The 16,187-nt window shown below is 42.2% G+C and overlaps 1 long non-coding RNA gene across 1 annotated transcript; it reads left to right on the top strand.

The window, feature by feature from the left end:
- The first annotated feature begins 241 nt into the window (after positions 1-241).
- Positions 242-7,698, top strand: LOC139542061 (uncharacterized). The gene is made up of 2 exons (XR_011668463.1): positions 242-5,313; positions 5,585-7,698. It is a non-coding gene; the product is annotated as an uncharacterized lncRNA (long non-coding RNA).
- The last annotated feature ends 8,489 nt before the right edge of the window (positions 7,699-16,187 follow it).

Below are 16,187 nucleotides of genomic sequence, written 5' to 3'. Positions count from 1 at the left end.
AGTGAAGGTAGGGCATTGGATATCAGGTTGGTGTAACGCTGATACCAGGTTTGTCTGATAGGATTAAAGATCCGGGTTATATGGTTAAGAGTTGGGAAAGGACTATAGAGATATAATATTACATAAAAAATAAAAAAACGAAGCCCAAAAGTATAATATTATTGACTCCGATTTATACTACAATTGATAAAATTTCCCGGTGAAATGGCTAATCAGGAGGTTGATAAAGTACTGAAAACATTAAAATCAGCGTTGGAAATAAACGGAGGAAAAGACGGAAAGGAGTGGAGGAAGAGAGGAGAAAAAATGTATAGAGAGTGGATAGGGGAAGGCAGTATTAACGCGCCCAACGGTCTCCCAGTCGACGGGGAACCCGGTAGAATATTTGAGTAAATCTAATGCCCAAAATGGAGAAAGATGTACGAATTTGAGAGAAGTATAGATGTAGAAAGAGAGCGGACAGACAGGAATCGAATAAGTATTGCTACTCTAGGGAAAGTCAGGAAAGATTTAACCGAACTAGGACAGGATTTAGCAAACTTGTTGAGAGTGGAATACGGAGGGAGAGTTACGAAGGGGTAAACTTAAAGATGCCATGGAGAAGGCAAAACTAAAGAAGCGCATAGGGTTGGCTATGCTGGAGAAACTTTTTGCCTACAACGCGGGAGACTCGGGTTAGTATCTCAGCCTTGGCACCGAGAGACTAAAATTCATTCTGATTGTAATTCAAACACTGATATGTTTTGCCGGGAGAGATACTGTTAGTTAGTGTTTGTTTCGGATATAAACAGAACGTTTTAATAGCTTGTTTAGGTTAAATTGAAAGACTAATCCATTCTAAATGATAGTGAGGCGATTTCGATGTGATACGTTGTGTTGCCTAAATGATCTGCTGGTATAATGTATAGAGACTGGAGTCATATTTAAATTACTAAATCATAGAAGACAGTTAATAACGGAAAGATACGATAAAGTTGTGCCCATCGGAATGTTATTATTCTTATGGATTGACTGACATGCGATATAAATTTAGCGAGGTACATGGTGTTTTAAAAGCTTGCGATAGACTTACTTCTTTGGGCTGCAAGCCCGACGTCGGTACACTTATGACAAAAGCCAGGCCAAGTGCAGGGCGCGAAATTCAAAATATATTTTTTTGAAATATTTAACTTTCACACATGAACAAGTCCAATACAGCAAATGAAAGATACACATCTTGTGAATCCAGCCAACATGTCCAATTTTTAAAATGTTTTACAGCGAAAACACCACGTATATTTATGTTAGCTCACCACCAAATACAAAAAAGCACAGACATTTTTCACAGCACAGGTAGCTTGCACAAAACCAACCTAACTAACCAAGAACCAACCAAACTAACCAAGAAACAACTTCATCAGATGACAGTCTTATAACATGTTATACAATAAATCTATGTTTTGTTCGAAAAATTTGCATATTTCAGGTATAAATCATAGTTTTACATTGCACCTGCAATCACAAATAGCACCGAAGCAGCTAGAACAATTACAGAGACCAAATTGAAATACCTAAATACTCATCATAAAACATTTATGAAAAATACATGTTGTACAGCAAATGAAAGACAAACATCTTGTGAATCCAGCCAATATTTCCGATTCTTTAAGTGTTTTACAGCGAAAACACAATATAGCATTATATTAGCTTACTACAATAGCCAACCACACAGCTACATTGATTCAAGGCACGTTTGCGATAGCGAATAAACCAGCAAAATATATTAATTTTTTCACTAACCTTCTCAAACTTCATCAGATGACAGTCCTATAACATCATATTACACAATACATATATGGTTTGTTCGAAAATGTGCATATTTAGCGGCACAAATCGTGGTTATACAATGTGAATACGTAGGCAAAATGCAATAAAAATGTCCGGAGAAATCTTGGAGAGGCACCTAATCTAATCAAATAACTATTCATAAACTTTACTAAAAAATGCATGTTGGACAGCAAATTAAAGATAGCTTAGTTCTTAATGCAATCGCCGTGTTAGAATTCTAAAAATAACTTCAGTACAACATCCAGCTTACGTTATAGCGAGACAGCGCCCAAAATCAAAGCGGAAAACACAACGACACATTTTCGACAGAAATAGGAAATACCATCATAAATGGGTCCTACTTTTGTTGAGCTTCCATCAGAATCTTGTACAAGTGGTCCTTTGTCCAGAACAATCGTTGTTTGGATTTAGAATGTCCTTTTTCCCTCTCGAATGAGCAAGCAAAACTTGCCAAGTGGCGCGAAGCTCTCCATCGTCAACAAACTCAGAGAACGGAACACGCCAAAACTCCCGAAACAATTTCAATAATCTGATTAAACTATATTGAAAAAACATACTTTACGATGATATTGTCACATTTATCAAATAAAATCAAAGCCGGAGATATTAGGCGTCTATAACAAAAGCTTTTCAGAAGCCAATGCGGAAGTCCTTTCCGCGTCTTCCTGAGCAAAGGAAATTGGGGTCCTGTCATTCCAAGCTCTCTCTTTTGACCATAGAAAGAGCTAGAGACCCCATTTCACCTCTCACAGCCTATTGACATCTAGTGGAAGGCGTATGAAGTGCATGTATACTAATAGATTTCAAGAAAACGATTAGGGAGGCCCTGGAACAGAGCCTCGATTTCAGATTTTTTACTTTCTGACAGGAAGTTTGCTGCAAAATGAGTTCTGTTTTACTCACAGATATAATTCAAACGGTTTTAGAAACTTGAGTGTTTTCTATCCAATAGTAATAATAATATGCATATTGTACGAGCAAGAATTGAGTACGAGGCCGTTTGAAATGGGCACCTTTTATCCAAGCTACTCAATACTGCCCCTGCAGCCATAAGAAGTTAAAGGTTTGGTTGTTGCTAACTAACGTTGTGATATCATTGAGTTCTAACGTAAAACTGTTTCATAAAGTAGAATACACCATGAATGGGTTTTAGATATAACCATTAAGGAAATTTAAAACTAATATCGTCAGGGTAGTCTAAAAAGATGCTAAAACTAGCAACAAAAATTGCTAGGTGGCCATCACGGATTGTTGGCGCTCACTGGGCTATATTTGGCTATAAGAGAGGAAGGTCAGAATAGTTGAATCGTAAAAGTTTATGATAGCTCTTTATTGATTTTTAGTTCGAATGTCTAGGTAACACCAGTGAAATTTAACAGAAAGTTAAGGTGTATTAACATGCCGGTGGAGCTGATTTAATGTTAAAGGGACAGTTATAATTACTAGGTTTTGTTTGTAGTAAACGTTGGGTTTGAGGGGATTTCCATGTTTCCCAGAGACAAGATATCTTAAAGGGGTACACACACATATGGAATATTAGAAGTTTTGTTTTCTGCGTTTTCATAAATACGTACATTTTTTTGATAAAGGGTTCTTTATTTTGTCTAATATAGTAAGGAACACTTCTTTAAGGTGGTGGTATGGCTTATGACTTCTGAGGTGACTTTCCGTTGTGGTTTGATCAGCCACATTGGAAAGCCATTTGAATGGAGAATCTAAGGTCATTGGCGTCTGAGTTTAAGGTAATTTGATACAACAAGGCGGTAAAATTAATATTATGGATATTGGTGTAGGATGTATTTTCTTAGATGAAAGGTCACTTGAGGGCGCCATTGGTCAACTTATGGAGGTTTGAAGTGCCCACTTCTCTGTTCATTGTACTATGCTTGGCTGTGGAATGGGTATAATGGCTTCAGGGGGGTGATGGAGACCATGCCCGAGTTGGGTGCACCCTCTATGCGGCCCCCCACCCCCCCACCCGGGATTGTCCACAAGAGGGCGCCATTGGACATTTTAAGCTGATTTTAAGCATATGGGCCTGGGAACACAATGAAAATGATTTAGGATACGTTTAAAAAATAAATAAAAGGTAGACTCATGTTAAGTATTTAGAACATATTTTAAGCCAACAGGGCAGGAAAAAGATGAACATAGAAAAATAGTGATTTTATAAGGCTAACCCATGTTATTGTTAGATAAAATACAGTGGACTCCTGAAGGAGATATTTCATTAGTACAGAAAGCATATGATATGGTTAGCATTCGTTTTGGCCTCATTTGATCATAGTGTGAATAGTATAAAGTGGACGGGGATATATGACATCTGTGGTGATTCAGGATTATTGATAGGATCAAGATAACCTTATTTAACCTCTGTAAGGACTTTAGAAATTGCCACCATAGACATGTTTTTTTGTTTTTTTTGTTTTGTAATTCCATGGGTTCAGATAACAGTGAGACACTTAGTTAATGTTTGGGACCAAGCTACAGACAGATAGGGGAAAGGGCAGACAGAGGGGCCCTCCCCACACTGCTGAGACCTTGAAGGTTGGGAGCAGAGAGATAGGAGTGACACAGACTGGGTCACGGTTACTGAGGGGAGACAAAGAGGGAATGAAAACTTAGTTGGTTTCAGGAACTAAGGGGCAGCACTCATAACTTTTAAAGTAGATAAGATACTTGACAGAGAATTGTTAGATTTGCGCCAGTATTGATACAAGGGCGGAGCCATGTATCAAAAGGGGGATGGAATAGGGCACTTTGTGGTGTGGCCTATTAGTTAAATATCCCTAGAGTTGGTTTACTAGGATAATAATGGAGGACATTCTAGCTAATCAGATAGAACAAATAGAATTAGGGACCTGAACAAGTAGGCAAAGAAGAAGATATAATCAGATGGAATAAATGAGACATTGTTTGTTAACCAAACCTGTATGTCCAAGATTTTATGCATTACAGGTGAATTACAGGAGAAGGTGATTCATGCAATCCAGTCCATGAGGAGAATAGGTGGAATGCAGCCCCGTTGGGAGGGGCCATACCAAGTATTCCTGGTGACAGCCTTTGCGGTGAGAATAGCTGAAAGAGCTACCTGGGAGCATATCACACATTGTAGGAGGGTAAGACACACTGACACTGTCAAACAATCACAGGGGTAGGAGCAGAACCAGAACCAACAGGGTACTGGGGGCCAACTCTCTACTGAAGATTCCCTTATACCCGACCTTTCCCCGCTGTGAGCGTTCATAGAAGTGAAAGTGTGGCTTGGCCTCTGGCTGATGATGTGTTCTCTGGGAGAGGGTGGGGCTTTACAGGACTGCTGGTCGTCCTGAGCTGTCTGATTGGGATACGATGGGGATGGTTACCATCACAGTGCTGCCAAAACCACCACCAGTTCCAACAGGCCAAGGCCAGGTTCAGCCGAACTCCTCCACCACTTCAAGACCGGGTTCCACATCATCACCTAAGCTCTCCACTCCGGTACAGGTAATAAATGTAAAGGATATCTCAGATAGCGACCAATTGGGGACTGAAACTGGCTATGAGGGTAGGGATAATATGTGGTTAGCCTATATGAGGTATACAGCCAAAACACTTAACAGAAAAGATTGTGTGATCTGTGGACATGCTAGACCTGTTCTGGCTACTCACCCATTTGCCCTAAGCAGTGGGGAAGGTTGGATGTGCATATTGGAGGGTTTTTACCATAACAAGCCAAATTCGACCCTGTGTAAAGCTCTGAGTCTTGTGTTCCCAGACGTCCCTCCCCAGAAGGCCCCGTGGGGAGTTAAGGCATATGGGGGAGATTACAGCTGTATCACTGGTACAGGTAGGGGTATAAATTATGGGAGGCTCCCTATTGCTGACTGCATCACTAATGTCACTATTAATGCCACCTGGCCCGTTGAAGGGCTGAACCAAACTAGAGGTGTTGCTGATGTCTGTCTGATAACACCATTGACTATTATTGAGGTTACAGCTAACCAACTCCTGGGATCTGCACATGACACAGAGGCTTGGGACCAACCCAGGAGACGGCAGAAACGTGACGCTCCTTGGTCCGAGGTTACAGATAACATTCACACCAACCTGTTGGGGGTCCCAATAGGGGTCCCCCACGAATTCCAGGCATTAAACAGGAATGATGGCCTGTGGCATTTGTTGCCCATTATTGGCCCAGCTATTGTGGATGCTAAGCAAACTGCCTGGATCAATTATATCTACTATAATCAACAACGATTTGTTAACTACAACCACACCGCACTTACGGGGATGGCTGAACAATTGGATGCCACCTCTCGAACCGCTAGACAAAATAGGCTAGCACTAGACATGATTCTGGCCAACCAGGGAGGTGTTTGTAAAATGTTTGGGGAACAATGTTGTACATTTATCCCTAACAATACCAGTCCGGATGGGAGCATTTCAAAAGCTCTGAGCGGGTTGGAAAAGTTATCTGTGGAGATGAAGGGTTTTGCAGGTGTGGAGGAGTGGGGACTGTTCTCCTGGCTGGGTGGCTGGTTTGGTAAGTACACTGCATTGATGGTTACTGGATTTCTGACCCTAATAGTTGTATTTCTTATGTTAATGTGCTGTGCTGCATGTATTATCCCGTTTGAGGAAATCTTTTACAGATGTTGCGCACGCTGCAGTTATGATGCCATTGCCTGCTCCCGGGGGGGATGCTGAGACTGCCTTGGCAGAGGATGATCCATGGTTTGCTATAAAGAAATAAAAAATAATAAAATTGCTTATTTTTAGTTTAATTCATTGGTTTTTGTTTCACAATATATCCTTGTAATCTTTTACCCTGTATGTTGTCCTACCTTATGTCAAGGTTTAAATTTCCTGGGTGGGTGGTAGCCAACCTAGTACCTGTTAGGTGTAGCAGGGTGGACTAGATGGTTTTTATTCTTTATACAATAAAGGTGTATTTCTTTTAATCTTTGTATTCTGAGTGTGACACCCTTTGGGTGTCAAAAGGAGGAGTCGAAATGCAACTTAGCGTATATCATTTGTTGATTTTTTCTTTGTTGATTTTTAAAAATAAATAAAATGTAATAAATAAATTAATAATAAACGTTTTACTATTTTCATGAAATACTATTAACATATTACTATACTGTGACCGCTGAAGTAAAGGATAATGAGTGACACCCTAGGGGTGTCAAAAGGGGGACTCCTAAAAATCCCTATGTTATTTAATATGTTACTAGGGTAATGAGAACGTGTTCTGAATGGTCATTAAAGGTTTAAAGTTCCTGGGTTTATCAACAACCTGGTATGTATGTATCAATCATTGAACTTGATGGTTTCTGTTTTAATTTACACCCCTTAGGGGTGTAAAAAGGGGGAATTGTGAGGAACTGTGTGTATTGCGCTATAACCCAATACTATAACACATGTGATTGAATATTAGCAACTGTTGGTCTGGGTTCCTGTGTGTGTGCTGGAAGTAACATTTTGCCCCAGATAAGTGTGCTGAGAAGCTGTGGTTAACCTTGAGCGAGAACAGTAGGCTTTCTATGCAGGTGCAAATAGCTCAAACAATGTTACAGAACTGTCTGACCTCAGTCTCTAGGGTGTGGGAGCGTAATCTACACAGCAACAGCGCCGGACACCAAGGAGCGCCAAGAGGCTGGGACCAGCCTGAGCGCCGGCGATAGGCTGTGCAAGTTTAAACCACGCTCAGCCTCCACTGTGATAGGCCAACAGACGGGTTGGAACTACGTCTATCACAGTATAAGAACAGCTGTTTACTTACATCCTGCCAGTTTTCTGTTCTACCCTGCGAGGTGTTACAGTGAACCCGTATATGAAAATTGCATTTACCATTTATCGCTTGAGTTTAATAAAAATACTTAAAGTATATTCGGTGACTCTGAATCACATTTTGTCCTGATACCAGATTGAATTGACGCAATCCTTAATAATACAAATGCAGCTACTTTGTTGTTATTCTGGCTGCACTGTAAGTTAGCTGTAGTTGGCTAGCTGACAAGCGAGGGATAAGAATGTTGCCAGCCAAAATGGCAATAGAACATTTAGAACTAACGACTGGGTCGTGTCCATAGATACAGAACAAAAAGACAACAACCAGCCGGCTTGGGTAGCAACCCCAGATTTGTGTCGGGACTAAATCTTGTGGACGGATGAAATAGTATGAAGAAATTATTCAAAATAAAGTTTTTAAATTACAATATGTAAATCATTATTTCAATATGTTGGCCACCTGTTGTATAAAAGGGATAATTCCCTCGAAGCCAGTGTATGTCGGATATATTGGTACGGTTTGCCGGCCCGAGACGAAGTCCTAACACCCGTGCCAATATATTCTCAAAACACCGGCTTCTTGGGCGTTATCACTTTAGTAATGCACGGCGAACAATGCATGCTCCGATGTCAATTGGATTTTCTGTAAAGTGGCAGGCCATAGTGACGGACAAGAATCTGATTGGCGGAGAAGTACTATCTTTATTCACCAAGATAGACTAAGATCAAGTTAACCTACTAGGTAGCAGGTTTGCTTCAGAACATTCGTTGCTATGGTTTCAGATCAGGCTATACATCGAGCTCTCTTTCTTGAACAGGAAATTCAAAATTTGCTCAATTTCTGGTTTGACAGATCTTGCTAACTCAATAATCCCGCTTTCTGGAATACCCCTCTGGTTCCCAGGCTAATAATAATGCACTCAGGGGGGCGCTAGAGAGCCTGCTATAGAGTAGACGTGCTTTGCTAGAGCTCCGCTCTATTTTTAAACAAATTCATATTTATCTTAACCTCTCACAACCTAGAACTTCAAACATTGTCTGGCAATATGACAAATGGAAAAGCCACCAAAAAGGGGGCGCTAAACAAGATAATTTTAATGAGATAGACAACGAACCAATTTCAACATCGCCGACCCACGAGGAGTTAGGTGAAGATGCTAGCTCCCAAGAGTTCCCCACAGATCCTACTCAACGTGACATACTGGCTGCCATAAACTCACTAAGCAAGAAGGTGGACACAAGGTTGGCTGATATCTCAGAGTATTGGGACTTTGACTGAAACTGTGAAGGCAACTAAGGGAAGGGTGCATGAGGTTGAGCAGACGACAGTCGATCACGAGGCCAGGCTACAGGACATAGAGAAACAGTGCGCAACGTTCAAAAATGACAACAAAACCCTGAAAGCCCGACTGGAAATGCTCGAGTTGCATTCAAGACGCCAGAACATCCGAATATTTGGGATCCAAGAGGACACTGAGAAAGGGAAACCCACTGAATTTGTCTCGGAGCTGATACTGGCATTGCTGGGGAGTGAACACTTCAAAACCGCCATCCTGATTGACCGCGCACACAGATCACAGGTAACAAAGCCGGCCAAGGGCGCGCCACCAAGGCCATTCATTGTACGGCTGCACTATCCCCAGACCAGGGATCTTATCCTCAAGCTGGCTAGTCAAAAGTTCCCCCTTAATTACAACAGACCCAGGGTGTCTTTCTACCCAGATCTTACTTTGGAGGTGAGGAACCAACAGAAAGAGTATGATGAGTTACGCAACAAATGCAGGGCGGCCAACATCCGATATGGATTCCTCTTCCCAGCCCGGTTTAAGGTGACAGTCGAGGGATCAACATGTACGTTTGACAACCCAAAAGAGGCCTATCTGTTCTTGTCAAGCAAGTTCCCTGGCTGAGGATACAGAACGGCTGTGTCAACCGGCTAAATGGCCAAATACAGGCCAGGAATGTGTTTGAATTTCCTGCCTACGTCTTTTCGATCAGAAATTGGGACTTATATGATGGGTGAGATGTTGTGGCTTATATAGCATTGTTTAGCCTATCATGTTTTAGCGCCACTCACCCCCTAACGTGAGAGTTAGGTGTTATTTAATATTAGTTTATATGCGGAGCATCTATAGACGACGAGTTAGTTCAAGCTGTATGTCTAGACACCCTAAGGTTTGTGTGTTAGTCAAGGAGTGCTTCGTTTGGGGATGTCACTCAGTAAAGGGACGAGCGGGGGGATGGGGTCTGTGTTTTATGTTCACATTTATTAATACAGGTGCCATGACAAGCTCCCGCACGGCGGGATGTTTTTCTTTAGGGCTTTGTATGACAGCAGCAATTTGCTCTAAAATAAGAAATGCCACATAGTGACCGAGCACAGAGTAGACCTGGTGGAATAAAGATAGTCAGCTGGAACTGTAATGGCTTAGGGCATATCGTGAAACGAGCTAAGGTTTTTTCTCATCTTAAATCACTGGGGGCTGACATAGTGCTTCTTCAAGAAACTCATATTAAACGCTCCGCTCAGGCCAAGCTACGAGTCGACTGGATCGGTCAGATATACCAGTCTAACTTTGATGCAAAAGCGAGAGGAGTAGCAATCCTGATAAGGAAAAACATTCCTTTTGTTTACTCATCCTCGATTTCAGATCCTAATGGTCGATATATTATTGTTGCTGGTACACTGAATTCGAAACCAATAATCTTGGTCTCAGGAATCAGCTCTCATGAATATAAACAATATTGGAAATTGGAGACTGTACCTACCTTTGAAATGTGGTTACGGGATTTAGGGAATGTAATACATATGGAAAAGATACGATACAACACCTCCAATAGAAGTCCAGTGTTTTACAAAATATGGCAGCCGATACTGGATAAATGGTCTAGTCCCGCTTCATAACTGGGCTGACGATCTGCTGCTACTCTGTGCTGTACTCCACTCAATATTATTTTTGGCTTAACTACACTGCTTGTAATGACTATATGCTGTCTTCTTATACATGTACCACCTAATAGGATTTTGTTTTATTTTGTGTATGTGTGAGTTAAGTTTTGTTTTGTCCTCTAAATTGGCCATCCCATTCAACAGTACAATGAATGTCAATGTTTGTATTGCTGTCTTTTTTAATTTATTTTTTATTGGAAAATAATAAACAATATTATAAAAAAAATCAAATAATAATGCACTCAATCACAGATTCATTTGGCACATCATTGAGCACATGTTGTTATTACACATATTAAAATATATTGAGGCAAAAAGTACAGACAACCTACAAATACAACTTCATTGACTGAAGATTACATTTATTTCAATATGATTTACAGTAAATATATTGGCCATAAAACTATATGTAGCCTATATACTATGTAGCCTACTGTATTCATTTCTTAATTCAGTTTTCATTGCATCATTTTAGCCTTTGCTTGTTCAAATGCAAAGACATTGGCAACTTTGTATTTGTAAGTCAACTTCGTTCCCAAGTTATCAACAGTCACAGAGAGACAGATAAACAGCTTGATTATATGCTTAGCTGAGATTTTCTGTGTACAAAGTGGGCAAAAAAGCTTCTAACGACTCACTTCGCTGTTCTATGAGTGGTCTGAGGCAGTCGGTAAATAACGAGCGTTTTCAAGTGCAACTTTAACTATGGTTCTGGGAAACAGCTCAAAGATTTAACGATGCTCCTACAAAGGTTCTAGCGATGAACTTACTGTGTAGCCGTATGATGCCTTTGGGAAACCGGGCCCAGGTCTTCGCCTGCATACAATGAATGGATGGGCTTGACATGCACATATGCACACACACTCAGAGGGGACATTGAAGGAGTCATTCGCTTGAAATGTTGAATATAGGTTCCTGAATTGGGCAGGTTAATAACAATAGCAATAATGGAATAGTATACAGCTCTGTCACCTACTACCCTAACAGAACATGTCAAAACTCATGTAACAAAAATTACTTTTGGTCATCTTAGTACAGCAAATCTTCATACCCAAAGAAAATCCTCCTATATGAACAGAAAGGGATGTGGTCAGGGTAACATAGAAAATCTGGATCTTTGCTAGGGTGGTGTTCAGTTTCAATATCAATGGAGGGAAATGTCAGAAAAAAGCCATTTGTGGTTCATCATGAAGAATCACATCCCTAAGGCCTGATCATTATATTGATGTTTGTTCATCTGAAATGTTATCTGGCCTGATGACATATGCTCACGATCCTGAACAATTATCATGATCAGCAATAGGCATTCAAAGATAACTATGAAGTTCACAAATGTATTTTTCAACCTGATGAATCACCACTAAATCTTGATTTCTGGTTACCGGTGTTTGGGTGATGAGTGGAATTGATTCTCAATACGTTTCTGGGGCAGGATTTTAATGACCCCTATTTAAAGTCTCAGCTGTTCGATATTGATTTTGATGATGGAACAAAAGTAATTTATCAATGAAAAGAGAACTTTGTTATATCCAACGGCTCTTTTTTATTAACAGAAAATGAAACATGGACAAGAGTTTTACAATTAAAATCTTGGACGGGTGGCGCAGCGGTCTAAGGCACTGCATTGCAGTACTTGAATCGTCACTACAGACCTGGGGTCGATCCCAGGCTGTGTCGCAGCCGGCCGCGACCGGAAGACCATTGAGGCGGCGCACAATTGGCCCAGCATTGTCTCGGAGCTGTCATTATGGGGTATGGTATGTAGATTGCTGAGGATTTTATTTATTTATTTAATCCAGTTTAGAATAAGGCTGTAACGTAGCAAAATGAGGTAAAAGTCAAGGGATCTGAATACTTTCCGAAGGCACTGTATATACATCTCTATCGGTCTGCCTGCCTACAAAAGTGGGACTGCATCCCTTTTCTAGTTAGGTGGTGTTCACAGGGGATAGAAAAAGCATCGGTCTGTACTTCCTCAAAAGGGTGAAGTCACCTTATATTCCGAACCACGATTTCAACCTTTTAATAATGTATTTGAAAGAGCAAGGGAGATTGTAAAAAATGTCTATTTGGATCAGTAGATTCTATCACCGCTCGGGCACAGCCGCTTCAGACAATGGGCTTGTTCGACATTGCAATCAACATATAAACGCAATATGTAAAGTGTTGGTCCCATGTTTCATGAGCTGAAATTAAAGATCCCAGGAATTTTCCATATGCACAAAAAGCTTATTTCTCTCAAATGTTGTGCCCAAATGTTTACATCCCCATTTCTCCTTTGCCAAGACAACCCATCCACCTGACAGGTGTGGCATTTCAAGAAGCTGATTAAACAGCATGATCATTACACAGGTGCACCTTGTGCTGGGGACAATAAAAGGCCACTAAAATGTGCAGTTGTGTCACACAACATAATGCCACTGATGTCTCAAGTTCTAGAGTGTGCAATTGGCATGCTGACTGCAAGAATGTCCAACAGAGCTGTTGCCAGAGATTTTAATGTTAATTTCTCTACCATAGGCCCCCTCCAACGTCATTTTAGAGACTTTGGCAGTACTTTCAACTGGCCTCACAACCTTATGTATGGCGTCATGTGGGCGAGTGTTTTGCTGATGTCTACGTTGTCAGAGTGCCCCATGGTGGCGGTGGGGTTATGGTATGGGCAGGTATAAGCTACGGACAACAAACACAATTGCGCCATGTCAAATCAAATCAAATTTTATTAGTCACATACACATGGTTAGCAGATGTTAATGCGAGTGTAGCGAAATGCTTGTGCTTCTAGTTCCGACAATGCAGTAATAACCAACAAGTAATCTAACCTAACAATTCCACAACTACTACCTTATACACACACACAAGTGTAAAGGGATAAAGAATATGTACATAAAGATATATGAATGAGTGGTGGTACAGAACGGCATAGGCAAGATGCAGTAGATGGTATAGAGTACGGTATATACATATGAGATGAGTACTGTAGGGTATGTAAACATAAAGTGGCATAGTTTAAAGTGGCTAGTGGTACATGTATTACATAAAGATGGCAAGATGCAGTAGATGATATAGAGTACAGTATATACATATGAGATGGGTAATGTAGGGTATGTAAACATTATATTAAGTGGCATTGTTTAAAGTGGCTAGTGGTACATTTTTACATAATTTCCATCAATTCCCATTTTTAAAGTGGCTGGAGTTGAGTCAGTATGTTGGCAGCGGCCGCTAAATGTTAGTGGTGGCTGTTTAACAGTCTGATGGCCTTGAGATAGAAGCTGTTTTTCAGTCTCTCGGTCCCTGCTTTGATGCACCTGTACTGACCTCGCCTTCTGGATGATAGCGGGGTGAACAGGCAGTGGCTTGGGTGGTTGTTGTCCTTGATGATCTTTATGGCCTTCCTGTGACATCGGGTGGTGTAGGTGTCCTGGAGGGCAGGTAGTTTGCCCCCGGTGATGCGTTCTGCAGACCTCACTACCCTCTGGAGAGCCTTACGGTTGTGGGCGGAGCAGTTGCCGTACCAGGCGGTGATACAGCCCGACAGGATGCTCTCGATTGTGCATCTGTAGAAGTTTGTGAGTGCTTTTGGTGACAAGCCGAATTTCTTCAGCCTCCTGAGGTTGAAGAGGCGCTGCTGCGCCTTCTTCACGACGCTGTCTGTGTGGGTGGACCAATTCAGTTTGTCCGTGATGTGTACACCGAGGAACTTAAAACTTTCCACCTTCTCCACTACTGACCCGTCGATGTGGATAGGGGGGTGCTCCCTCTGCTGTTTCCTGAAGTCCACAATCATCTCCTTTGTTTTGTTGACGTTGAGTGTAAGGTTATTTTCCTGACACCACACTCCGAGGGCCCTCACCTCCTCCCTGTAGGCCGTCTCGTCGTTGTTGGTAATCAAGCCTACCACTGTAGTGTCATCCGCAAACTTGATGATTGAGTTGGAGGCGTGCATGGCCACGCAGTCGTGGGTGAACAGGGAGTACAGGAGAGGGCTCAGAACGCACCCTTGTGGGGCCCCAGTGTTGAGGATCAGCGGGGTGGAGATGTTGTTACCTACCCTCACCACCTGGGGGCGGCCCGTCAGGAAGTCCAGGACCCAGTTGCACAGGGCGGGGTCGAGACCCAGGGTCTCGAGCTTGATGACGAGTTTGGAGGGTACTATGGTGTTAAATGCTGAGCTGTAATCGATGAACAGCATTCTCACATGGGTATTCCTCTTGTCCAGATGGGTTAGGGCAGTGTGCAGTGTGGTTGCGATTGCGTCATCTGTGGACCTATTGGGTCGGTAAGCAAATTGGAGTGGGTCTAGGGTGTCCGGTAGGGTGGAGGTGATATGGTCCTTGACTAGTCTCTCAAAGCACTTCATGATGACGGAAGTGAGTGCTACGGGGCGGTAGTCGTTTAGCTCAGTTACCTTAGCTTTCTTGGGAACAGGAACAATGGTGGCCCTCTTGAAGCATGTGGGAACAGCAGACTGGGATAAGGATTGATTGAATATGTCCGTAAACACACCAGCCAGCTGGTCTGCGCATGCTCTGAGGACGCGGCTGGGAATGCCGTCTGGGCCTGCAGCCTTGCGAGGGTTAACACGTTTAAATGTTTTACTCACCTCGGCTGCAGTGAAGGAGAGCCCGCAGGTTTTGGTAGGGGGCCGTGTCAGTGGCACTGTATTGTCCTCAAAGCGGGCAAAAAAGTTGTTTAGCCTGTCTGGGAGCAAGACATCCTGGTCCGCGACGGGGCTGGTTTTCTTTTTGTAATCCGTGATTGACTGTAGACCCTGCCACATACCTCTTGTGTCTGAGCTGTTGAATTGCGACTCAATTTTGTCTCTGTACTGGGACTTAGCCTGTTTGATTGCCTTGCGGAGAGAATAGCTACACTGTTTGTATTCGGTCATGCTTCCGGTCACCTTGCCCTGGTTAAAAGCAGTGGTTCGCGCTTTCAGTTTCACGCGAATGCTGCCGTCAATCCACGGTTTCTGGTTTGGGAATGTTTTAATCGTTGCTGTGGGTACGACATCGTCAATGCACTTCCTAATGAACTCGCTCACCGAATCAGCATATTCGTCAATATTGTTGTTGGACGCAATGCGGAACATATTCCAATCCGCGTGATCGAAGCAGTCTTGAAGCGTGGAATCAGATTGGTCGGACCAGCGTTGAACAGACCTGAGCGCGGGAGCTTGTTGTTTTAGTTTCTGTTTGTAGGCTGGAATCAACAAAATGGAGTCGTGGTCAGCTTTTCCGAAATGGGGGCGGGGGAGGGCCTTATATGCGTCGCGGAAATTAGTATAACAATGATCTAGGGTTTTTCCAGCCCTGGTAGCACAATCGATATGCTGATAGAATTTAGGGAGTTTTGTTTTTAGATTAGCCTTGTTAAAATCCCCAGCTACGATGAATGCAGCCTCAGGGTGTGTGGTTTCCAGTTTACAAAGAGTCAGATAAAGTTCGTTCAGGGCCATCGATGTGTCTGCTTGGGGGGGAATATATACGGCTGTGATTATGATTGAAGAGAATTCCCTTGGTAGATAATGCGGTCGACATTTGATTGTGAGGAGTTCTAGATCAGGTGAACAGAATGACTTGAGTTCCTGTGTGTTGTTATGATGATCACACCACGTCTCGTTAATCATAAGGCA

This window comes from Salvelinus alpinus, chromosome 17 (genome assembly GCF_045679555.1).
Source record: "Salvelinus alpinus chromosome 17, SLU_Salpinus.1, whole genome shotgun sequence".
Taxonomy (NCBI): Eukaryota; Metazoa; Chordata; class Actinopteri; order Salmoniformes; family Salmonidae; genus Salvelinus; species Salvelinus alpinus.
The sequence above is the reverse complement of the archived record's forward strand: the minus strand, read 5'-3'. Positions and strand labels throughout refer to the sequence as shown.